The sequence below is a fragment of the Chiloscyllium punctatum genome, chromosome 4 (assembly GCF_047496795.1).
Source record: "Chiloscyllium punctatum isolate Juve2018m chromosome 4, sChiPun1.3, whole genome shotgun sequence".
In the NCBI taxonomy this organism is placed as follows: Eukaryota; Metazoa; Chordata; class Chondrichthyes; order Orectolobiformes; family Hemiscylliidae; genus Chiloscyllium; species Chiloscyllium punctatum.
This window is the reverse complement of record NC_092742.1, coordinates 137,027,631-137,050,948: the sequence shown is the minus strand read 5'-3', so window position 1 is coordinate 137,050,948 and position 23,318 is coordinate 137,027,631.

The window sequence follows — 23,318 nt, the reverse complement described above, 5'->3', positions numbered from 1 at the left end:
CTTTGCTCAAGAATGGAAAAACACTTCTTAACATCTACCTTCTCCAACCCCTTCTGTGTCTTGTAGGTTTCTGCATTATCACTCCTCATTCATTTATACCCCAATGAATTATCGCCTCACCATCTTAGAGTTTCTCAATAACACAACCCTTCCTTCCCAGGAAACCGCCTAATGAACCAACCGAGTTCCTTGCTGCATCATGATGCTGACTTTATGTTTCATATCCAGGAAGACTCCAATGCCTTTACTGTTCCTTTTCTGGAAGTTCTCTCCATTAAGTAACAGCCTGCCTTTTGATTCTCAGTGTCATCCTCAAACTCGGATGTATATTGCACTCAGCCCCCTCCTTCAGGCTGTCAGCATAGATTGCAAATAACTGATGCCATCAAACTGATATTTGTGGTACTCCAGGCAATAAACCTTTACCATAAAGATCCGTTAATCCCGACTCTTCGATTTCTGTGTTAAACAATCATCATCCCATGTTAATAAAGTATCCGACGTCCTAGAGCTTCTGTTTTGTGTATGAACTTTTGTTTTGTAATACCTTGTCGAAAATCTCTGGAAAGCCTGGTGTCCACCAGATCCCCTTTATCGAGTCCGTTGTTACATTTTCAGGCATCTCCAGAAATACTTTGCGTGATTTTACAGGGCAAAATATCATTTCCCTTTCACAAACCCATCCTGACTCTGCATGAAGCTTTTCTAAATGTCCACGCTTGCCAGGTTTTCCAAATTATACTAGCCCCATCTGTTTTCATTAGGTCCACATGCCTCTAAATGTTTCCCATTCATATGTTTGTCCAAATGAGTTTTAAATGTTGTAGCTGTCCTTGCATCTCCCACTCTACCTCTGGAAGCTCATTCCATACCCACACAGCCCTCTGTGGACAAAAGCTACCCTTTTGTCCCTTTTAAATCTACCCTCATTCACCTTAAACCTATTCCCTCTATGTTTGGATTCCCCTACCCTTTGGAAAAGACCTTGGCTATTCACCCTATCCATACCTCTCATGATTTTATAAGTTTCTATAATATCACTCCTCAACATCCTACACTCCATCTGATACAATCTTCAAGAACAAGCGTTTAAAGATAAGCATTGCAAAATTAATCAATATTAAAAATGACAGGTAACGAACACTCGGCACAAAAGTCAAACTGTGGTTTGTTTTTCTCCATATTACAATACTAAGGCAGCATGAAACGCTTACTAGTGCCAATAAGAACTCAAGCACTTGAATTCCTTTATCTAAAGGGGGTGATGATCACAACAGTGCAAACATATCTGTGGCCAGATGTATATACCACATGGTCAACATTCTCCCTCCTGGCCTCCGTATAGCTTTGTGTGGTTGTATCTTTTTTATCTTGCATTCAATAGAGAGAACCCCTTTCCCCCATTCACATCTTAAATTCGACCCGTTATACAGAATCTTTCCTTTCACCACTGCTAAAAGCCTGTTTTTCTTTTGCCACACCCACTTTTCCCTGCCACCCATCCTCTACATCTGGCAAGGGACTAAAAGACCATTTTGCAATTGTATTCAGTTTTGAAGAATTGTCACACTGGACCGGAACCGCTAACTCTGTTTCTCTTACTCTGCAGATGTTGACAGACCTGCTGAGTTTCTCCAGAAATGAATAGGCGCAGAACAATTTTTCAATTAAATAAATAATTATGGATACTGGAAATAAAAATAAAAAGCTTTTATAGAAGGTTCACTGGACCTGCAAGTTTAACTCTGCATTCACTCCAGAAAATTCTTCAACATCTTTCAGAATTTCTTCAGCAATTTCTGTTTTTGAACAATTTCCAACGACATATTGTCAAAGATGCCCAAACATCCTGTCCAACATGGAGCGTTGTACTCTGGGAACTGAACAGTAACGCATGGTGACAAGTTCCTTGACTCTGAAACTGCATAAGGCTGACATCACTGATACTGCAGAGCTCTGGTTCATAGTCAGGAAAAAAACCCAGAAGGAAACACATTTACTTCAAATACAGAAGATGGCATTACTGAAAGGGAAAGATTCAGATTATTACCTTAAATGGATATTGTTTATGTAACAAATTGGAGACATGACACCAAGGACAGACTTCCAGCAGAATGAGAAAATGAAAATGGTAGTATTTCCGCATCAGAAACCAGAGTAGGTCACTCTGTACAGGACTGATGGGTGAATGGGTCTCGGTGTGAACTGGGGGGCAGTCAGTAGAATTGAACTGTAGATATTGCAGCTAAAACTTGGTTGTCATCTGATGCTGTAGATTTCAATGACAATCTGTAACCTTTCCCCCAGGATAGTCCATCCATCTACCATTACCATCAAGCCGATTCATGGGTCAGTGACGAGAGTGGGTGAACATGGTTGGGTGGGAATCACATGCACCTAAACCTGATGACAATCCATTAAAGCTACCGCACTTGACTGGTTACAGTATGAACAGCAGGATTAACATCTGATACAGAGAGAGATATGATCCCAAGACTAACAAATCAGATTTAAGCTCTGTCGTCCTGTCAAATCCATGCATAAAAGTCGATGGACCGTTAAACAACTTACTGGAGGAGAGGACGACACAGATATCCCCATCCCAAATAATGGAACAGCCCTGTGCATCAGTGTAAAAGATGCAGTATCTGCGCCATCCTCAGCCAGAAGTGTTGTGTCGATTACCCACCTCACCCTCAATATGATACCCTCAGAAGCACAGATGCCCATCTTAACCAATTCAATTCACTGCACATGTCATGAAGCAACAGCTGGACACTGTAGATACGACAAAGGCATTTGGCCCTGACACCATTCCTGCAATAGGACTGAGGACTTTTGCTACACAACAAGCCGTGTACCTGAGGAAGCTGTTTCATTCCAGCTCCAACTCTGACAACTCCCTGGCAATGTGGGTAATTACTCAACTATGTCCCATCCCCTAAGAAGGGAATAATTACAATCAGAACAATTGCCACGACCTCAGTCCCATCACGATAGTCAAATTGGTTGGGGTTATTTTTGATAGAGCTGTTAAACAGTACAGAAATAATCGGTTCAGTGTGGTTTCAGATAGGCCCCCACGTGGAGATGGTGCTGTTGTGGAATTGTCATTGGATTGCTAATACAGACCAGGATAATTCTCTGGCAACTGGTGCAAGTTAAAAACAATTAATCTGGCGTCAGTAATATTGATCTCGTGTTCAATGTCGATTATAGATGTCGATCTCCTTCCCCAATGTACTTTCAGGAAGTGAATCCCCGTGCTTTCCTGTCTGGCCTAAAAGTGACTCCAGACACACAGACATGTGATACACTCTTCAATGGTCTCTGAAACGGCCAAGCAAGGCACTCAATTGTATCAAACTGCTCCGAGGTCTTAAAGGATAAACCCGGAGAGAACACCCGGCACCAGCTTCGTTATCAGAAAAGGGAATGGGAAACACAATCCTGTCGACCCTGCAGAGACCTCCTTCCTAACAGCTGAGAGCTTGTGACAACATTTACAGAGCTTTCCCACACACTGCACTGAAGCATCGGGAAAGGAGTACGTCATACAACTCTTTGAGCTTTCCCTATTCTCGTTAATGGCCGAACATCTCCTCAATGCAGTTTTCCCCATACAATGTTCATATCCCTTAATATGTTTAAACGTTGTGAACCATAAAATGAGAACTGCTGTAGTCCATTCAGCCCACCAGTTTTGCGCCTCCATTCTATGTACAGGCAGTTCACCAATAACACGTGTTGATTAAATACAATTTGGCTGCAATGCAATTCATGACCCTTTTTCTGTAAAGTGAACTCGCGTTCACTGTGACGCGATTCCTTGGCTGGCACCAGCTGAACAGCAAACCCAGCCTCAGAAACCCTCTATCTACAAAAGGTACAATCAATGTGTTCAGTTAAAACAAGAGTGCAATTGGCTCTTCAGGCCTTGAAACTGAGCCTGAAACTGGGAATTGCAGTCTATATTTCGAAAGAACTTTATTTCAAACAGTGGGGAGAATCTTGGGGAAAACTGGAATTCGGCATTGGTATCACATGGTCGGTCAGCCCCCGCGTGCTTTCTGGTGAAGATTGTGGTGAAAGGTACAGTGCACCAGTGAGTGACTGTCGTGTGAAAGCGTTACATTTACAGCATTGTTCCATTACAACATGTAATTTAAAGATTTATTTAGACTGTCCTATTGTGTGTTAGACCAAATTTAATTTTTGGTTTTTACTGATATTTTTAGGAGTTCGCCACTTACCCTCTTTTTTCCATAGACCCCATTATTAATATTGCACGATTTTCTACAACACAGTGTTGTACAGGAACACAGTTATTGGGTTATTGGAGAACAAACTGGAATAATAGCTGATCTTCTATCTTCACACTATACTCCTGCTCTCTCCCTATCCCTTTAGTTTCCAGAAATCCTTATTTATACTCAGCCCCTTGATTTCCACAGCCTGATCTGGGAGAGAGTACCCCTGGTTCGCCACTCTCTGAGTGCAGGCATTTATTCTCATCTCAATGCAAAGTGGCCTGTCTGTGCCTAATATTGTGTCCTCTTGGTTTAGACGTTCCAGCCAGGGGAATTACCATCCCTGCTTCTAATCTGTCTCTCCCTGTCAGAGTGTTATATATTTCACTGTGATTTTCACTCATTTTCCTAAAGCCCATTGAATACAGGTCCAGTCGCCCCAAACTCTGCTCCCACAAAAACTCTGTCATCCCAGAGATCAGTCTGGTCAGCCTTTGCTACTCTCCCTCAATGTCAGGTTTGTCGTCTGTTCGGAAAAGAGACCAAAACTGCACACAATACTGCACAATGTTCGAGATGGGGTCTCACCAAGGCCCTGTACAGCTGCAGTGAGATACATTTACTCCTGTACTCAAATCCCCTGAAATGAAGGTGAATACTGAATTTATCTTCCTTCCTGCTTTCTGCTCCTGCAATATTGCTTTAAGTGATTGGTGTACAGGGAGATCCAGATTCCTTTCAAAGTTACAGTTCCCCACTTGCTGGGCCTATATGCAATTGTCAGCGTGCCTATGCCATTCCCAGTATTGCCTTCTGGCTTCAGAACTCACTGCCCTACATGGACTCTGAGGGCTACGCAGAAATAAACAAAAATGCAGCTTAAGTTCATTTGTAGTGCAACATTTTTCAAACACTCATTTTTCAAATGGGAGGCTGCCATTCTATTGTTCCCATCAAAGTACACAACATCTCATCTCCCCATTACTCTCCTTCTGCCACGTATTTGCCCAGTCACTTGAATTGTCTCAATCACCTTGGAACTTTTTTACATCCTCCTCATCCACTCACAGGCTGACATTGTTTCGTGCTGTCAGCAGACTTGGGAATATTGCATTTGCGCCCCTCACCCAAAGATATGATGTGTATTGGGAATAGCTGGAGCCCAAGACACGATCCTCACAATATCCACCAAGCCTTCCATATAAGAATAAAACATTGTTTTATTCCTACTCACTGTTTCCTTTCAGCTCTCCCATTCTAAATCTATGACCACATATTAGCTCCAGTCCCATAGGATTCGAATTTGCACAATAGGCTTAGGGCTTTATCAAAAATCTTTCTGATAATCCACTCGCATGGCATTGATACCTCCTACATAATTTTACTAAAAGCCACTTTCTCAAATATGATTCCCATATCATTAATCTCTGTTGACTTTGTCTATGCCCATTAATTTCAGTCCAATACTTTCTCTAAACTCTTTAGTTGCTATTTTCATTCTATTCCCTTTTTCTCGCAAGACTGAAATTCCCTAGTATTGCTTGGAAGTTTTCTTTTTTGTTTTGTTTTCTTCTGTGAAGGCATAACTAAAGTATTTGCTCCATAGTCCTGCTATTTCCCGGTCCTCAATTATCTGGCATCAGACTGTAAGAAATCTGCAACCTGTTTCTCTTAATTTTGCCATTGACAAATTTCCAGAAAATATTACAAGTTCTCTATTAACAACTTTGTTAAGATAATCTTCAGAAACCCATCAATTCTTACCTTAAGCTACTCTTTGATTGACCTTCCACAGCCATACAATCACAGAAGCACAGACTCTGTACTACCAGAAATACAGCACGGTCTGCTTTAGAAAGGAGACAGGGGAGTGGGAGTAACTGGAGAAGTGAGACAATGGTGTGTCCAATCACATAAATGAGAGCATTCAATAAAATTATTGCCAGATCAGTTGAAATGGTTAGTCACATCAAATTGTGAATCTGCCTTACAGTACCATCCCAGACACCATAAACTGGGACAAGGGACCAGCCAGAATGGAGAGCTATGCACACCATGCTCGTGGACTACTCTACAAACTGTTCTACCTGCCCAGCATGGGGACCATTGCAAACCTTTGTCAGTATATTCCTACTATAATTGCACTACAGAAATGCCTTGCACGGGAAGATTTGTAACCCATGCAGTGAGTGACAGTAAATGGGCTCCCACAATTGCATGGCTCTGTATCTCCACTGCCGAAATATAAGGCAAGAGAGTGTGTGTGTGTGTGTGTGCGTGTGCGTGTGTGTGTGTGTGTGTGTGTGTTGGTGGCAGTAGATTTGTAAATTACTATTTGAGAGAGAATAGACAGAGAGGAAATCAGCTTAAATGTGAACAACTGACAGGGCTTTGTGTCATTAACAGAGGGAGACTGAGGACCGTGTTATAGTCAGAGGTGACGATGTGCTTTTGAATATTAAAGTAAAGGCATTGCCAGACCCAACAACAATATAAAGCAATCCGTACAGGAATGATGGGATTTTGGTCTGCTTTTAAATACAAGCCATGGAATAACGACTCAGATTTGGTTAAGCAGCAGCAGATCATTGGCTTTATTAAGACTGTGTTTCATAGCTGAAGGTTCACACAGCAGATGGGATGAACCAGTGAAGCATAATCCGCAGTTCTCAATAGTTAAAATTAGGAATGGTCAGGATATAGTGTCAGTAATCAGCTTGGGGCCAAAGGGATCACCGTAGTTGTGACTCATCTGTTTCAGCCTCAGTTATTGGCCAGGGATGAGATGGAGTCAGAGGAAGGAAATGGAGTTTGCATCAAGAACAGAAGACAGTGACCTCCAAGCTCCCAATATTTAAATAGCAAGGGCAGTGATGCAATGAATCCTGGTTCATACCAGAAAGTGAGTAGGTCAACCAACAAGGCCCAGTGCCAGAACTAAAGAAGGAGAGAAAGAATGAACAAGTTCACTGTTGTTTGTTGTGGTTTGGAGCGTGAATACTTACAGAGTACAGTAAATGAAAAGAACAGTAATACAGTCGCACATGGTTAATGCAAATAATATCGACAGTGAAACTTACCAGGGACACCAACAATAGCCAGGATAGGATAATAAAAACGTTGAATGATGTAAAGCTCATATCTGATCCGCGATGATAACGGCCACCAATATGTGGAAAGAATCCAAACATAATAGGATAAACTCCTGTCCATTGTTGGAACATTCCAGTCTATTGTTCTCAGATTCTGATCCACTGTTGGAACATTCCAGTCTCTTGTTCTCAGATTCTGATTCACTGTTGGAACTGTCCAGACTAATATTCTCAGTTTCTGATCTCTCCCTCTCTCTGGGGCAGTCGATCCCTGTTAGTGCTATCGGTGATGCTCCCGCCCATACCATGGGAAAACATATTGAATGGAGCCCTTTTATCATGAAAAGATGGAAACCCTCCACTGGGATAATTAGAATCTACGGAGACTGACATTAGTCACAGTCACCAAATAAACAGTTTCAGTTAACCATTTCCTTGCATCATTTTACATAACACAATAAAAGGGAACATTTACTTGGTTTGGATGGAATGGATCAGGGTTGCTGATGGATAGACCATGAATCTTTCAATCTTTATAATCTGTCTTCCCTGCATGTGGGAGTATTGTGGGAACAGTGCGCTGTTGTATACGTTTCACCCTGTTTATAAAAGGAGACAGGAATAAAATAAAAGCTGCATAAAATGTTTGGTGGAGACGTTTCTCGATATCTTTGTATAATGCTGCTCCAAGTTTGAAATTCCCTGTTATCAAGTCCTTTCTTAACCTTGTGACATCATTCAGAGCATTGAAACTGCTGCTCAGGAACAGAGGGATACAGGAGGTAGTCACTCAACTGCTCGAGACTGGGACACAAGAACAGGAGGCAGTCTTTCAACTGTTCAAGACTGGGGCACAGAGACATGAGACAGTCTTTCAACTGTTCGAGACTGGGACACAGGTACAGGAGGCAGTCACTCAATTGTTCGAGACTGGGACACAGGGAAACCTGGAGGCTAGTGAGGCCTCAGATTTCAGTTCCCCAGGACCAGGAGGAGGTGACTCACTACCCACCAGTCTGGGACACTGGGAGAAAAGGGAAATTGGCTTGTTACTAACAGGAATATCTGAATAAGTTGCATGAGCGAGCCATTCAATCCTGCTCCAACATTCTTCAAAACCATGGATGATCTGTTTGTGATTCCCTCATCCCATTTTACAGAGATTCCCCTCTCTGCAGCCTCTGCACTATTTGTTGGTCATGTTGCAGATCCAGATACTGTAACTACAGTCACCATGCTTCATCCAGAGTTGGGTCACCAAAGCCTCTGGTCTTCCTGAATTTCCACAGTAGCTTAAAACACAGCCTCCAGAAAACAATCCCCAGCATTTCCACGAACGTACAAAAACTAGAGTTAAGTCAAATGTCAGTCAAAGGCAAATGAGAAGCCTGGTCTGAATCACTAACAGTTGTGAGGATTCCTCATGTTACTGAGCACCTGAGCAGCAGAGAGTGATTAACACAGGCGTTCAACGAATAGGAACAGAGCACGTTACAAAGGTGTGCCTCGAAACTGTTCAAACCTCATTACCCAACATGGAGCACAGGGCAGGACACTGGGAAGTCAAAGAAAACGCAAGCAATGCTTTTTTGAACACTGTTTCCAAGCTTCTTAGTGTTGGAAGCTGATGCTCTTGAGTGAGCAACATTCAAGGGCAGGAAAAGATATAGGACAGTGATTCACATTGAAACTGGACAATTAAAACTAGATATTGGGGAAGCAGTTTAAACACCAACAAATGGGAGGGATTTGGGGAATAGACAGTGGGAGAGAAACTCTGAGCCAGTGTTATGGAAGGATATGTTTACAGGTTTCAGAATGCTGTAATGAAGACATTTCGATCATATCTAGCAACATAGGTTAGCATGTCCGGGAATGATGAATTAATACGATATTGGTGCAAGGTCAGATAGAGTCAGAGTCTTGGAGATGCACAGCACAGAATAAGATGCTTCAGACTAACTCGACCATGCTGATGGGATACCCCAAATTAAACTAATCACGTTTGGCCAATGTCGATGTAAACCCTTCCACTTCATGTACCCATCCAAATATCATTTAGACGTTATAATTGTAAAAATCCTCCACCACCTCCTCTGGCAGCTCATTCCACACATGCACCACCCTCTGTGGGAAAAAAAGTTCCTCCTTAGGTCATTTTAAAATATTTTCCCTCTCATCAGAAATCCATGCCCTCTAGTTTTGGGGAAAAAGACCTTGGCTTTGGACACTATACATGCTCCTCACGCTACAGGAATAAAATAATCCAATCATCAAAGTTTGTGAGAACCCAATTTACTCGCAATCTCCCTATAGCTCCAAGCCTGGCAACATCCTTGTAAATCTTTACTGACTCCCTTCAAGTTTCACAATATATTTCCACAAAGAAGGAGACCAGAATTGAATGCAGTACTCCAAAAGTGTCCAAAGTAATGTGCTGTACAGTAGCAAGATGACCACCCAATTCATATAGTCAAAGCACTGGCCAATAAAGGCAAGCATACCAAATGACCTCTTCACTATCCTACCTAACTGCGACTCTACTTTCAAGAAACTATGAACCTGCATTCCAAGGTCTCTTTGTTCAGCAACACTCCCCAGGACGTTAGCATGAAGTGTACATGTCCTGCCCTGATTTGCATTTCCAAAATGCAGCATCTCCCATTTATCGAGATTAAAAACCACCTTCCCATTGTCAGCCCATCTGCCCATCTGATCAAGATTCCATTGTACTCTGAGGTAAACCTTCTTTGCTGTCCACTGCACCATCATTTTTGGTTTCATCTGCAAACTTAGCAACTATTGCTGCAATGATCACATCCAAATGATTTATGTGAATAGTGAAAAGCAACGGAGCCAGCACTTACCCTTGTAGCACACCAATGGTAACAACCCTCCTGTTCGAAAATCAATCCTTCACCACCACCCTCTGTCTCCTGCCTTCGGGCTAATTCTGTATATACCTATAGCTAGTTCGCCCTGTATTCCATATGAACTAAACTTGTTAACCAATCTACCATGCAGGAAGTTGTCAAATGCCTTACTGAATTCCATATCAACAATGTACACCTCTGCCTCAATGAATCGTCTTAGTCACTTCTTCAAACATACTCAGTCAATTTAGTGAGATACAACTTTCCATGCTTCGAGCCATGTGGCCTATCACTTATCAGTCCTTGCTTTTCAAAATCCATGCAAACCTTGTGCCTCATAACCGTTATCAACAGCTTGCTCCACGGAAGTCCGGCTCACTGGCTTTTCCTTATGATCCTTCTTAAGTGTTGTCAGTAATCACACCAAGTTCGCAAACCTTCTACCTTACAGTACCTCGTCTGTGACAATTAATGATACAAATATCGCAGCAAGGGGCCCAGCAATCACTTCACTCGCTTCCCACAGAGTTCTCGGGTCCATCTGATCAGGTCCTGAAGATTTTCCCACCTTTACGGGTTTACGAACTCCAACATCTCCTTCTCTGTAATACAGGCACTTTTCAACATGTCACGGTTTATTTCCAAAGTTCTTTAGCTTCCATATCCTTCTGCACAGTGAATACTGACGCATGATTCTTGTTCAGTATCGCCTCCATCTCCTGCAGTTTTGCACATCGGCAACCTTTCTGATCTTTAAGTGGCCCAAAACTCTCCTGAGCTATTCATTTGTCCTTAATGTATGTGTAGAGTTCCTTTGGATTCTCCTTAAGCCTATTTGCTAGAACTATCTCATGTCCCCTTTATGGCCTCCGGATTTCCCTCTTATGTATACTCCTACTGGCTTTAGACCCATCTCGACAGTCACTTCAAATCTGGAAATAAGAGCCAAATGACGATGATGAATCAATTTTCGATTTTTGGAAAACCTGTCAGGTTTGCTGATGGCCTTGAAGGAAGCAAACTGCCTGAGTTACATGTGACTCCAGACCGACAACAATGTGTGTGAATAGTAACTGGATTAGTGGTGCTGGAAGAGCACAGCAGTTCAGGCAGCATCCGAGGAGCAGTAAAATCGACGTTTCGGGCAAAAGCCCTTCATCAGGAATAAAGGCAGAGAGCCTGAAGCGTGGAGAGATACGCTAGAGGAGAGGGGAGGTGGGGAGAAAGTAACATAGAGTACAATAGGTGAGTGGGGGAGGGGGCGGGGGGAGGGTGAAGTGGATAGGTGGAAAAGAAGATAGGCAGATAGGATAACTCAGGACAAGTCACGGTGGCAGTGCTGAGCTGGAAGTTTGGAACTGGGGTGAGGTGGGGGAAGGGGAAATGAGAAAATTGTTGAAGTCCACATTGATGCCCTGGGGTTGATGTGCTCCGAGGCAGAAGATGAGGCTTTCTTCCTCCAGGCGTCTGGTGGTGAGGGAGCGGCGGTGAAGGAGGCCCAGGACCTCCATGTCCTCGACAGAGTGGGAGGGAGAGTTGAAATGTGACTCGTAACTGCCCGCTGGGCAATTAATAATGGGTAATGAATGCAGGTCCAACCAGTGATACCCTCAACCCGTGAATGAGTACTGAAAAAAACCTTGACTCCTGCTCTCCCTATCTGACATATACTTCCCTCTTATCCGTGACCAGACACTCAATTTCTCCCATCCTCCAGCATTCCTTACACCTATCAGCTTTACCCTTAACCCTAACAGGGACAGACTGTCTCTGTGATTTTGACATCTCCTTTTTGAAGGCTTCCCTCTTCTCAGCTGGCCCCGTAACTACGAATATCTGTTCCAATCCACTTTGGAAGTTCTTGCTAATATCATCAAAATTGGCCTTTCTCCAACTTAGAGCGTTACCTTTTAGACCCAGTTCATCCTTTTCCATCTCTATTTTAAAACTAATAGAATTATGATTATGTGTCTCCAAGTGGTTCCCCACTGATAGCTCAGTTTCCTGCCCTGCCATATTTCCCACGGGGAAGGTGACGTTGAGATCCTTCTCTGTGATGGAGAGCATTGATCAAGCAGCTGCAGCGTTGTAACTGGAATTGGGGTCAACATTGTCTTCGTCTCATTGGGCTGGATCGAATCATAAGTTATCTCAGCGCCATTTTCATTGAGTGTGACAGAGGGATTGTCTGCACAATGTCGTGCTAATTTCCTAGTGCTACCTTATCGAACTCACCTCATTAACTACCTACCCCACCCCATGGTGTCCCTCTCATTCAATGCCAGCCCGATTCTCCCACCCATCATGGCTGGAGGCACTCACCATCGCACTGATGCCCCTGGGCAGTCCGTGATCCCTGGCACTGGTGCCGTCTTTAAAACGCCAGTTAAGCATTTTTGATGTCGGAGCTGGTTTGTACAGTTTACTCCAAGCATGGCAGATAAGGGGCAATTACACCACAGTTTGTCGACAGGGGCACAGAGGTCCTGGTAGATGGGCTAGTACAGAGGGGGACCATTCTCTTCCAAGAAAGGGTCACACTATCAGACCCACCGAGCATGGTCTGAGCTCCCCACTCAGGTCGCTGCAGTATTTGAGGTCTGAAGAAATGTCTAGCAATACAGAACAAGCATCAATAACCGTCTCCGCTCTGTTAGGATACGGGTCACTGTATTCCCTCTGCTTCCTCACACTCACTGTATATCTGTTGCAGCAGCGACCCAGAACAACATTCATGCTCCACCACTCTCACTGCTGCTTGCAGCACCTTCCCTCTCTTTCTCTCTCCCCATTATTCGCCCCCACCACACACACACTAATAACATTGCATGGATACAACACTGTGGACTGACTCCCTCCAGACACCTCACCATATCTCCCCCCACCTACACCAACACTAACAGCAGAGGTACCCACTCGCACCCTCCCTCCCTCCGTCCCTCCCTTTCTCCCATTCCAGGAGAAACAGCCTGGAATAGGACAGTAAGGGTCAAACCGAGTGGTAGAGTGCCCGATATCCGTTCCCTCACGTCCACCCTCCCCCTGCCATGTTCGGGGGAACCTGGTACAAGCCGGAGAGGACCGGGACACCTCGTGTGGAGATTCTGAAACATCCACGTCCCACCGACCGAGTAAGGAGCAATGTTCAGTGAAGGGCAATTCTCACTTTAAACCCACTGGCAGCTCCGTTTCCCCCCGGCACAACTTAGAAGCCGTGGCCCTGATGCCATCTCCCTTTTTATGTCGAGCTGGCACAAATGGAATCCCCACGGTCTCGGTGGGCAGGAAGGTGGGCTCACAACACATCGTCACCACCACCTCCCAGGAAGGGAGCACGGAGAGTCCCTCCTACACATCCTCCTGTAAACAGCTCAGATACTGAAACGAATCTGTGAGATTTACTGCTCTCCCCACTTGTCCTGACAACTTCAGTAACCTGTTCTCAAATACATCCTGGCCCTTTACTCCTGCACCTCCTTTATAACGGTACAACCTGTGTTGTATTGTCTTTCAATGTCCTTCCTACTGAAGAGCATCACCTCACACTGTGCTGCATTGATCCTCATCTGCCATACACCTGAACAGTACATCAACATATAACTTTCCTGTCGGAGTTCCACACCGTCCTCAACAAACTTTACAATTCTTTCAGGTTTGGTATCTGCAAATATTGAAAGTGTCCTGCAGTCACACTCCACTCAAAATACAGACACACACCAAACAGAGCGAGTGAAATATTGACACACTCTCCAGGTCTATATTACTGTCAATGTATAGAGAGTGCTTCTATGTGTCTGTATTCGTGTGTGTATCTGTGTGGGGTGGGTCTGGCAGTCTCTGTGGTGTTTAAAGTGATGTAATATCCCCCAATATGAATTCTGAGTAAGGATCACTCGATCCAAAACGTCAACTTTCATTTTTGTCCAAAGATGCTTCCAGAGCTGCTGAGCTTTATCTTGTTTTCAATCTCTGTTGCACCCCCACCCTGATCCCCCACCCCCCACCCCACTGTAATCGTGGTGCTGAAGTGTGTAAACGATCAGGGATTCAGTCTGGGAGGGAGATAGGGAGGGCAGCAGCTTGTAGCAAAATCTAACCTGAATTTTGATTGCACCAAACACACACACACGTGCATACACGCGCGCGCACACACTCACGCACATGCACACAATCGGTTGGTTTGGGGACGATTGTCATTGTACTTAGGCCCTCAGAGTGGAACATGTTCGTGTGGAGGAATGTCTGCGCTCCTTCTGCAATGTGGAAATGTTTTGTCACTGGGTAGTGTTTCCAACACACAGTTTACACATTAAAGAATATTTCCATTGCAATTATATCCAAGCAGTTCCGAGTGAGCCACTTTCCAAGGCGATGAGATTAATTTTAATGCACTTCCTGTAACTTGGAATTTTTAATGTTTTACTCTTACAAGTAATCTTACCTTTGAGAAAGGATTGAAAACACCTAAACCAGACCAGCAGAGTGTGGGTTTGTATCACTTTTAGAAAAGAGGGAAATCGAGAGGAAGGGAGAGTGGTTTTGACCCAGTTTCAGTGATTCACACCAAAAACAAGAAGAGTTCCCATTGCATAGTGATGCAGAGACAGAGATCCACACACTAATGCAGGAACACATGAAACAAACACAGAGAGATAGACATGCAAACAGAGGTTAACAGAGACATATATAGACACACAGTAAAAGACAAACACGAACAGAAATATGCAGGCACATATTGGGACATGCAAACACACATAGACTCATCGAGTTATACAGGGTATTTGCAAACAGGCCTTTTGGCCCATACAGTACATGCTGACCATAATCCCAAACTAAACCAGTCCCACGTGCCTGCGCTTGGCCCAGATTTGTCCAAATGTTCTCTTGTTCTTGTACATAACCAAATGCGTTTTAAATGTTATAACTTCACCCACAATCCATCACTTCCTCAGAAAGTACATTCCCTACACGAACTACATGCGGTGTAAAAATGAATCACCTCACAGGTCCTGATCGGGTGGGCCCAATAAATTTGTAGGAAGCTAAGGAAGTGATTGCTGGGTCCCTTGCTGAGATGTTGTCATCATCAATAGCCACAGGTGAGATGCTGGAAGTCATGAGTTTGACTAAAGTTTTGCTATTAAACAAAATGGAAAGAAAAAGCCAAGAACTATAGATTGGGGAACTTGACATCAGTGTTGGAGGGAATAATGAGCTACAGGATTAAAATGCATTTGCAAAGGCAAGGACTGATTAGGGATAGGCCAAAGTGAGGACTGCAGATGCTGGAGATCAGAGTCTAGATGAGAGTGGTACTGGAAAAGCACAGCAGGTCAGGCAGCATCTGACGAACAGGAAAAGCGACGATCTGGACAAAAGCCCTTTATATGCATCGTGAAATGGGGGTGTGCGTGGATAATCATGTCGTACTAATTTGATTTTGTTTTTGTTGAGAAGTAACGGACAGGATTGATTACGGCAGAACGCTGGATGTGATCTATATGGACTTCAGTTAGGCATTCAACATAGCTCCCCATGGAAACTGGTTAGCAAGATTGGATCACATGGAATACAGGGAGAATTACCCAGTTGGATACAGAACTGGCTCAAGGGTAGAGGACAGAGGGTTGTGGTGGAGGGTTGTTTTGCAGACTGGAGGCCTGTGACCAGTGGAGTGCCACGGGGATTGGTGCTGGTTCCGCTACTTTTCGTCACTTATATAAATGATTCCGATATGAACATAGGACAGTTAGTACGTTTGCACATGACACCAAAATTGGAGGTGTAGTGGCCAGCAAAGAAGGTTACTTCAGATTACGACGGGATCTTAATCAGATGGGCCAATGGGCCGAGGAGTGGCAGACAGAGTTTAATTTAGATAAATGTGAGATGCTGCATATTGGAAAGGCACATCAGGGCAGGACTTATACACTTACTGGTAAAATCCGGGGGAGTGTTGCTGAACAAAATGATCTCAGAGTACAGATTTATACTTCCTTGAAAGTGGATTTGCAGGTAGATAGGGCAGTGAAGAAAGTATTTGATATGTAATTGGTCAACTGCATTGTGTATATGCGTTAGGAGAATGGACTGCGACTGTACAGTACATTGGTTCGGGCCACTTTTGGATTACTGTATGCAATTCTGGTCTCCCTGCTCTGTAGGAAGCAAGTTGTCAAACTCGAAAGGGTTCAAGAAGGGTTTACACTGCCATGATTGGAGGGTTTGAGTTACAGGGAGAGGCTGAATCGGCTGAGCCTGTTTTCCCTGGAGAATCAGAGGAGGCGGGTTGATGTTCGAGGTTAGTAAAATCATGGGTACAACGGATAGATTGAATAGCCAAAGTCTTTTCCCTAGGGTAGTGCAGTCAAAAACTAGATGGCAAAGGTTTAAGGTTGGATGGGAAAGACAAAAAAGGGCTCTAATGGACAATATCTTCATGTAGAGGATGTTTCGTGTGTAATGAGCCTACAGAGGAAGGTACTGAGGCTGGCACAATTACAACATTTAACAGACATCTGGATGGACAGATGAATGGGAAGGGTTTAGATGGAAATTGACCAAATGCCGGCAAATGGGAGGAGAATAAGTTTGGCTGTCTGGTTGCCATGGACACGTTGGATCAAAGGGTCTGTTTCCATGCTATACAGCTCTATGACGCCATGTCTTTTAACACACTTTCTCCTCTTATCTTAAAACAATCCCCCATTCCAGGGAAAAGACACCTACCATTCAACATTACCGATACCTCTTATGATATTCTAATCTTATAAAAGGTTAATTCTCAGCCTCCTACGCTCCAGTAGAAAATGTCTGAGTCTGTTGAGTCTGCCCTTATATGCAAACACTCCATTCCCAGCAACATCCTGTTAAATTTCTTCTGAACTCTCCCGAACTTGATAATATTCTCGATATAACAGGGCGACCAGAACTGCATAAAGTCCGATAGGACATGCCTCATGAATGTCCTGTGCAACCTGAAAATACCGTCCCAACACCTGTACTCAAAGGACAGTCCACTTCTATTCGTCATTTATGTAAATGATTCGAATGAGAACATAGGAGATATACCTAGTAAATTTGCAGATGGCATCAAAATTGGAGGTGTAATGAACAGTTAAGAACGTTACCACAGAGTAAAATGGAATCTTGTTCAGATAGGCCAATGGACCGAGGAGTGGCAGATGGAGGTATATTTAGATTAATGCGAGGTGCTAAATCTTGAAAAAGCAAATCAGAGCATGACTTATATATGATAAAGTCCTGGACAGCGGTGCTGAACAAAGAGACCTTGGAGTACAGGGTCATATTTCCTTGAATGTAGAGGTGCAGGTAGATAGGATAGTGAAGTAGGTGTTTAATATGCATTCCTTTATTGTTCAAACCACTGAGTGAAAGAGTTGGGAGGTCATGTTGCGGCTGTGCAGGACATTGGTTAGGCCACTTTTGCAATATTGCGTACAATTCTAGTCTCATTCCTATCGGAATGATGTTGTGAAACTTGGAAAGTTTCAGAAAAAATTGACAAAGATGTTGCCAGGGCTGGAGGATTTGTGCTGTAGGGAGAGCTGGAATAGGCTGGGGCTGTTTTCTCTGAATCATTAGGGGCTGAAAGGTGAATTATAGAGGTTTATGAAATCATGAGAGGCATGCATAGACAATGTTTTTTTTTTCCCCCAGGGTAAGCGAGTCCACAATTAGAGGGCATAGCTTTAAGATGAGAGGGGAAAGATTTAAAAGGGACCACAGTAGCAATTTTTATGCTTAGAGGGTGGTTTGCGTATGGAATTAGTTGCCAGAGGCTGGTTAAGTTAAAGTATTTAAAAAGAAACATCTGGATGAGTATATAAATAGGAAGGGTTCAGACGGATATGGGCAGGGGTTGGCAAAATTGACAAGATGAGGTTAGGATATCTGGTCGACATGGACAAGTTGTACCAGAGGATCCGTTTCCGTTCAGTACATCTCTATGACTATGTCTATACAATGAAGAACATCAAGTGAAACACCTTCATAACCATCCTGTCTACATATGAAGCAAACTTCAAAGAATTATGCCTGAAACCCCAGGTTGATCTGTTCTACAACACTGCCAATGGCTCAACATTTAATTGTATATGTGGTTTTTTTTGTTTGTTTTACCAAAGTACAATACCTCGTATTTATCAACATTACACTCCATCTGCAATTCTTTAGCCCAGTGAGTGATAATATTGGGGAAGAAAGGCTGGAAAGTAATCAGTTACCTTGTACCATTTACTGGTTTTCGGAAGAGGGCAGTCACACGTTCCAGCTGGGGAACAGTGATCGGTGTTTCAGGCCAGAAAGTAAGCTCTGTTTTTTGTCTCTGGTGTTCCGTGTTGATATTTATTCGAGATCCTTCATAGTGCAGTGTGTGTCTGCAGGATTTCATTCCCTCATATTGCAGACTACAGATAATAGCCATTTAATCTGGAAATAATAGACAAGCATTTAAAGATGTTCATAGTTTATCTCGAAGGCAGAGCTTATAAACTCGACATCCTACAGTTGAGGCAAGTACCTTGCATTTTTTAAGAACGTTATTATTTTAACTGGGTAATTCAGTAGAGTGAACCCGATTTCAACAAATCCATACCGATCTGGAAGCTGGCATTTAAAGTTAAAAATTTGGGCATGGTTTAGATTTTGTGCAGTCGGGAGTATCCCTGCCTCTGAGGCAGAGCTCTGGATTCTATTCCAATTCCTGAACTTCCCTGGAAGTGTCCCTAGCTCGAGACCAGATTGTCTGGATTCAGGTGCAGCGTGTCAGAACAGGCTGATGAACGAACACACAGGAGAATCATGCTGCAACTTTTGGGGCTATTGTGGAGTGGTGGTAGTGTCCCTACCTCTGGCCCCTATAGGGCCAACTGGAGGCCAACTCATCCAACTAGAGGTGTTTAATAATATGTCTGAACGCATTGAGTAAAATGATTTTAAAATTGTGGTTTGATCGAGATGGAAGAGATGTCAGTATTGAATTTCAGAATTTAAGCCCCGGATGCCTGAAAGCACAGACCTTGGGTGGGAGACATATTTGCACCTTCTAGAGGTTTATAAATTCATGAAGTGCATGGATAGGGGGTGAATAGTCAAGATCTTTTCCCCATGCTTGGAAGTCCACAATTAGAAGGCATAGATTTAATGTGAAAGGGTAAAGACTTTAAAGTGACGTCGGGGCAACGTTATCACCCAGAATGTGGACCGTGTACATAATGAACTGCCAGAAGAAGTAATGGAGGTAGGTATAATTACAACATTTAAAAGGAACCCAGATGGATATATTGATAGGAAGGATTTAGAATGATATGTCCCAATTGCTGGCAAATAGATTAGATTCCCTACAGTGTAGCACAAGTCCACACCAACTCTCAGAAGAGTTACCCATCCAGAACCATCTCACCACATTTACCCCGACTAATTCACCTGACATTATGTGCAACTTAGCATGGCCAATTGACATAAGCTGCACAACTTTGGACTGTGGGAAGAAACTCACGCAGACACAGCGAGAATGTGAAAACTCCACACAGTCAGTCAGCTGTGCCAGCAATCAAACTCAGGTCCCTGGTACTGTGAGGCAGTAGATCTAACCGCTGAGCCACTGCACCACCCCAAGTAGGGCACGATTACTTTCAGAAATCAGGTTGGCATGGACGACTTGGTAAAAAGTGTTTGCTTCGGTGCTGTACAACTCTTCAGATTCATCAAGCCATTTGATCATGGTCCCTGTGTAATCTTCACTGTCCACTATATAGCCAAACTTGGTTTCATCCACAATCTTTCTAACCACGCCTTCTATAATTCTCATCTGAATCATTTGTCTAAATGTCAAAACAAAAATGGATTGAGCAGAAGGCCCTGTGGAACACCACAGTGCACAGTGTCACAAAGCTGGTCCCTTTTCTTTAAAAGTTTCCTTTTCTCAAAGATACTGTGTGCTTGAATTTTTTTTTCAGAGGCGTCGTAAGTAGTTCTCGGCTCCAAGGTGACTGGTTTGGTACAGAGATTGAACGGTTTTGTGATTAAAGGTATAATGAAAGGAGAGTGGTCAGCTCTCGAGGTGAGCAGTTCAGTCCAGTTTGCAGTTTAGCTCTGTGGACAGGCTCTCTCGCTCTCTCTCTCTCGCGCTCTCTCTCCCTCTCTCTCTCTCTCCTTCTGCCCTTCAAACTTTAACGTGCAATCATTTGTTCCATTTCTACTGTTTTTAAGGGGGGTTTACTTAATGGAATGGTTGTGTACTTTCAGAACAGCTAATTAAGTCTAGTTTGAATAGATTGAGTTCTGTAGGGGTTCTTTATTCTGTTCTTTTTGTTTCATTGTGTAGTTTTGTGATTAATTTTTGTCTATGTTAAAACCTGATAATTTTCACTGTGCACTTACTGAAACAAATTACAAAGTTAGATTCTGCGCTGCCTGCTCAAGAATATTTTGAGTGGTCTGGCCTAGTCCATAACAACAGGCCTCCAGTCCGAAAAACAACCGTCCTCGATAATGCTGTCTACTGCTATTAGGACACACACACACATACACAGACACGTACACGACACACATACACATACACACGCACCCAGACATACACACACAGATACACATTCCTGAAGAAGGGCTTATGCCCGAAACATCAATTCTCCTGTTCCTTGGATGCTGCCTGACCTGCTGCACTTTTCCAGCAACACATTTTCAGCTCTGATCTCCAGCATCTGCAGTCCTCACTTTCTCCTCGAAGACACACACAGAGACACACACACACACGCACAGACGCACATACACAGATGCACACACACAAAGACACGCACACAGAGACACACAGACACATGCACACGCACAGACACATACACCAACAGACAACACATGCACACAGACACCCACGGATGCACAAAGAGACATACACACACACACACACACACACACACACACACACACACACACACACACACACACACACACAGAGATACACAAGTGCATGCGCGTGCAGCACACACACACATCTTAGAGTCTAGGATATAACTCGATAAGTTATGATTAAAGATGGGTTCAAGGCTTGTTGTGAGAGGGTAGTAGAACTAGCTTGAAAAACATGTCATCCATGATCAATAGTTCAGTTGACTGGATGGGCCAAATGGCCTTTTTACTGCTCTAATTTTGTACGCACTATGGTACATGCATTCGTCTGTGTTAGTGTGTGTATTTGCGGGTGCATGTGTGTCTGTGTATCCGTGTTTTTGTGTTTCTGTGTTGTTGTGAGGTTGAGTGTGTCTGCGTGTGCACGTCTGTGTGTGTCTTTGAGTTTGTCTACGTGTGCCTGTGTATGTATCTGTATGTGTCTGCACATGTTTGTGCTCCTCATTACTTTTAGTAATGGAAATATCAATGTACATTTTTGTAATTTCTACACTGTTTGTCATTCATCTTTACATCATAGCTTGAAGAACTTTGTTTTAGTCATGAATTTGTTATTTTCACAGAGAAGGAAATCTACATGACTTCTTCCTAGGATGATCATGACCCAATGTGAGACCTATATTTTAAGCCATTCATCAAACTGGTAACACCAATAATTTGCCGTGACCAATAGACGAGTAGCAGTAGAAAAGAAAACAGTTACTCAACAACCCAGGGAACTCTGGACCGGTGAGCCTGACATCAGTGGTCAGTGAGTTGCAGGACGGGATTCTGAGGGATAGCCAATTGCATGCTTGTTCAAAGGCAAGGCTTGATTGGGGATAGTCACCATGGCTTTTTGTGTGAGAAATCGTGTCACACTAATTTGACTGAGTATGTTAAAGAGGTGACAAAGCAGATTAATGAAGGCAGTGTTGTAGATGCTTTCCATATAGACTGGAGCAAGTTCTTCGACAGGATTCTGCATATTAGGTAAGTTAGTAAGGTTAGGTCACATGGGAACCAGCGCACCCAAGACAATTGAATAAAAAAATAGATTGAAGGAAGGCGACAGAAGTTGGTAGAGGATTGCTTTTCAGACTGGAGGCCTGTGAACAGTAGTGTGCCAGAAGGATCAATGCTGAGCCCACTGCTTTTCGTTATTTATATAAATGATGTGGATGTGACCATAGGTGGTAAGGGTAGTAAGTTTGAAGATTACACCAACATTTTTGGTGTTGTGGGTAATGAAGAAAATTATCTCAGAGTGCAATGAGACCTCGATCAGACGGGTCCATGGGCTGACGAATGGCAGATGGTGTTTAATTCAGATAAATGTGAAGTGCTGCATTTTGGGAAGCAAATCGGGGTACTTAATGGAAATTTATTGGAGGATGTTGCTGAGCAACGAGACGGAGAGATGTCGTGCAACACTCCTTCAAAGTGAATAGTAAAGTGAACAAGGTGTTTGGTATGTTTGCCTTTATTTGTCAGAGCATTGCGTTTCGGAGTTGGGATGTCATGTTACAGCTGTACAGGATGACAGTGAGGCCACATTGTGGAATACTGTGTGCTGTTCTGGTCTCCCTGCTGTACGAAGGTTGCTGTGAAACTTGAAAGGGTTCAGAAAAGATTTATAAGGATGTTGCCAGGTTTGTCGAGTTTGAGCTATAAGCAGAGGCTGAATCGGCAAAAGTGGTTTTCCCTGCAGAATCACGGACTTAAGGCTGACCATACAGAGGTTTATAAAATCATAAGGGGCATAGATTTTGTAAATAGACAAGGTCTATTTCCCAGAATAGGAGATTCCAAAAATAGAGGGTATAGGTTTAAGGTGCAAGGGGAAATATTTTAGATGGAACTTAGAGCAATTTTTTTTTCATACAGAGGGAGGTGTGGATATGGAATCATCTGCCAGAGGAAGTGATGGAGTCTGGCATTTTGATGGGTATCTGAATAAGGAGGTATGGAGGAATATGAGCCAAATGCTGGCAAGTCAGACTCGATCAGATTGGGATGTCTGGTCAGCACGGACAAATTTGCATGCTATAAGACTCTTATAAGAGGGATGAGGAGATATTCTAAACAGGCATTTCATGTGGGAATTCTCTTCCGCACAAGTTTGAGATGCCCCTTTGTTTACATTGATTCAAAGCTGAGTTAGTTAAATATTTGGCAGAGAAGTGAGTCATGGATAA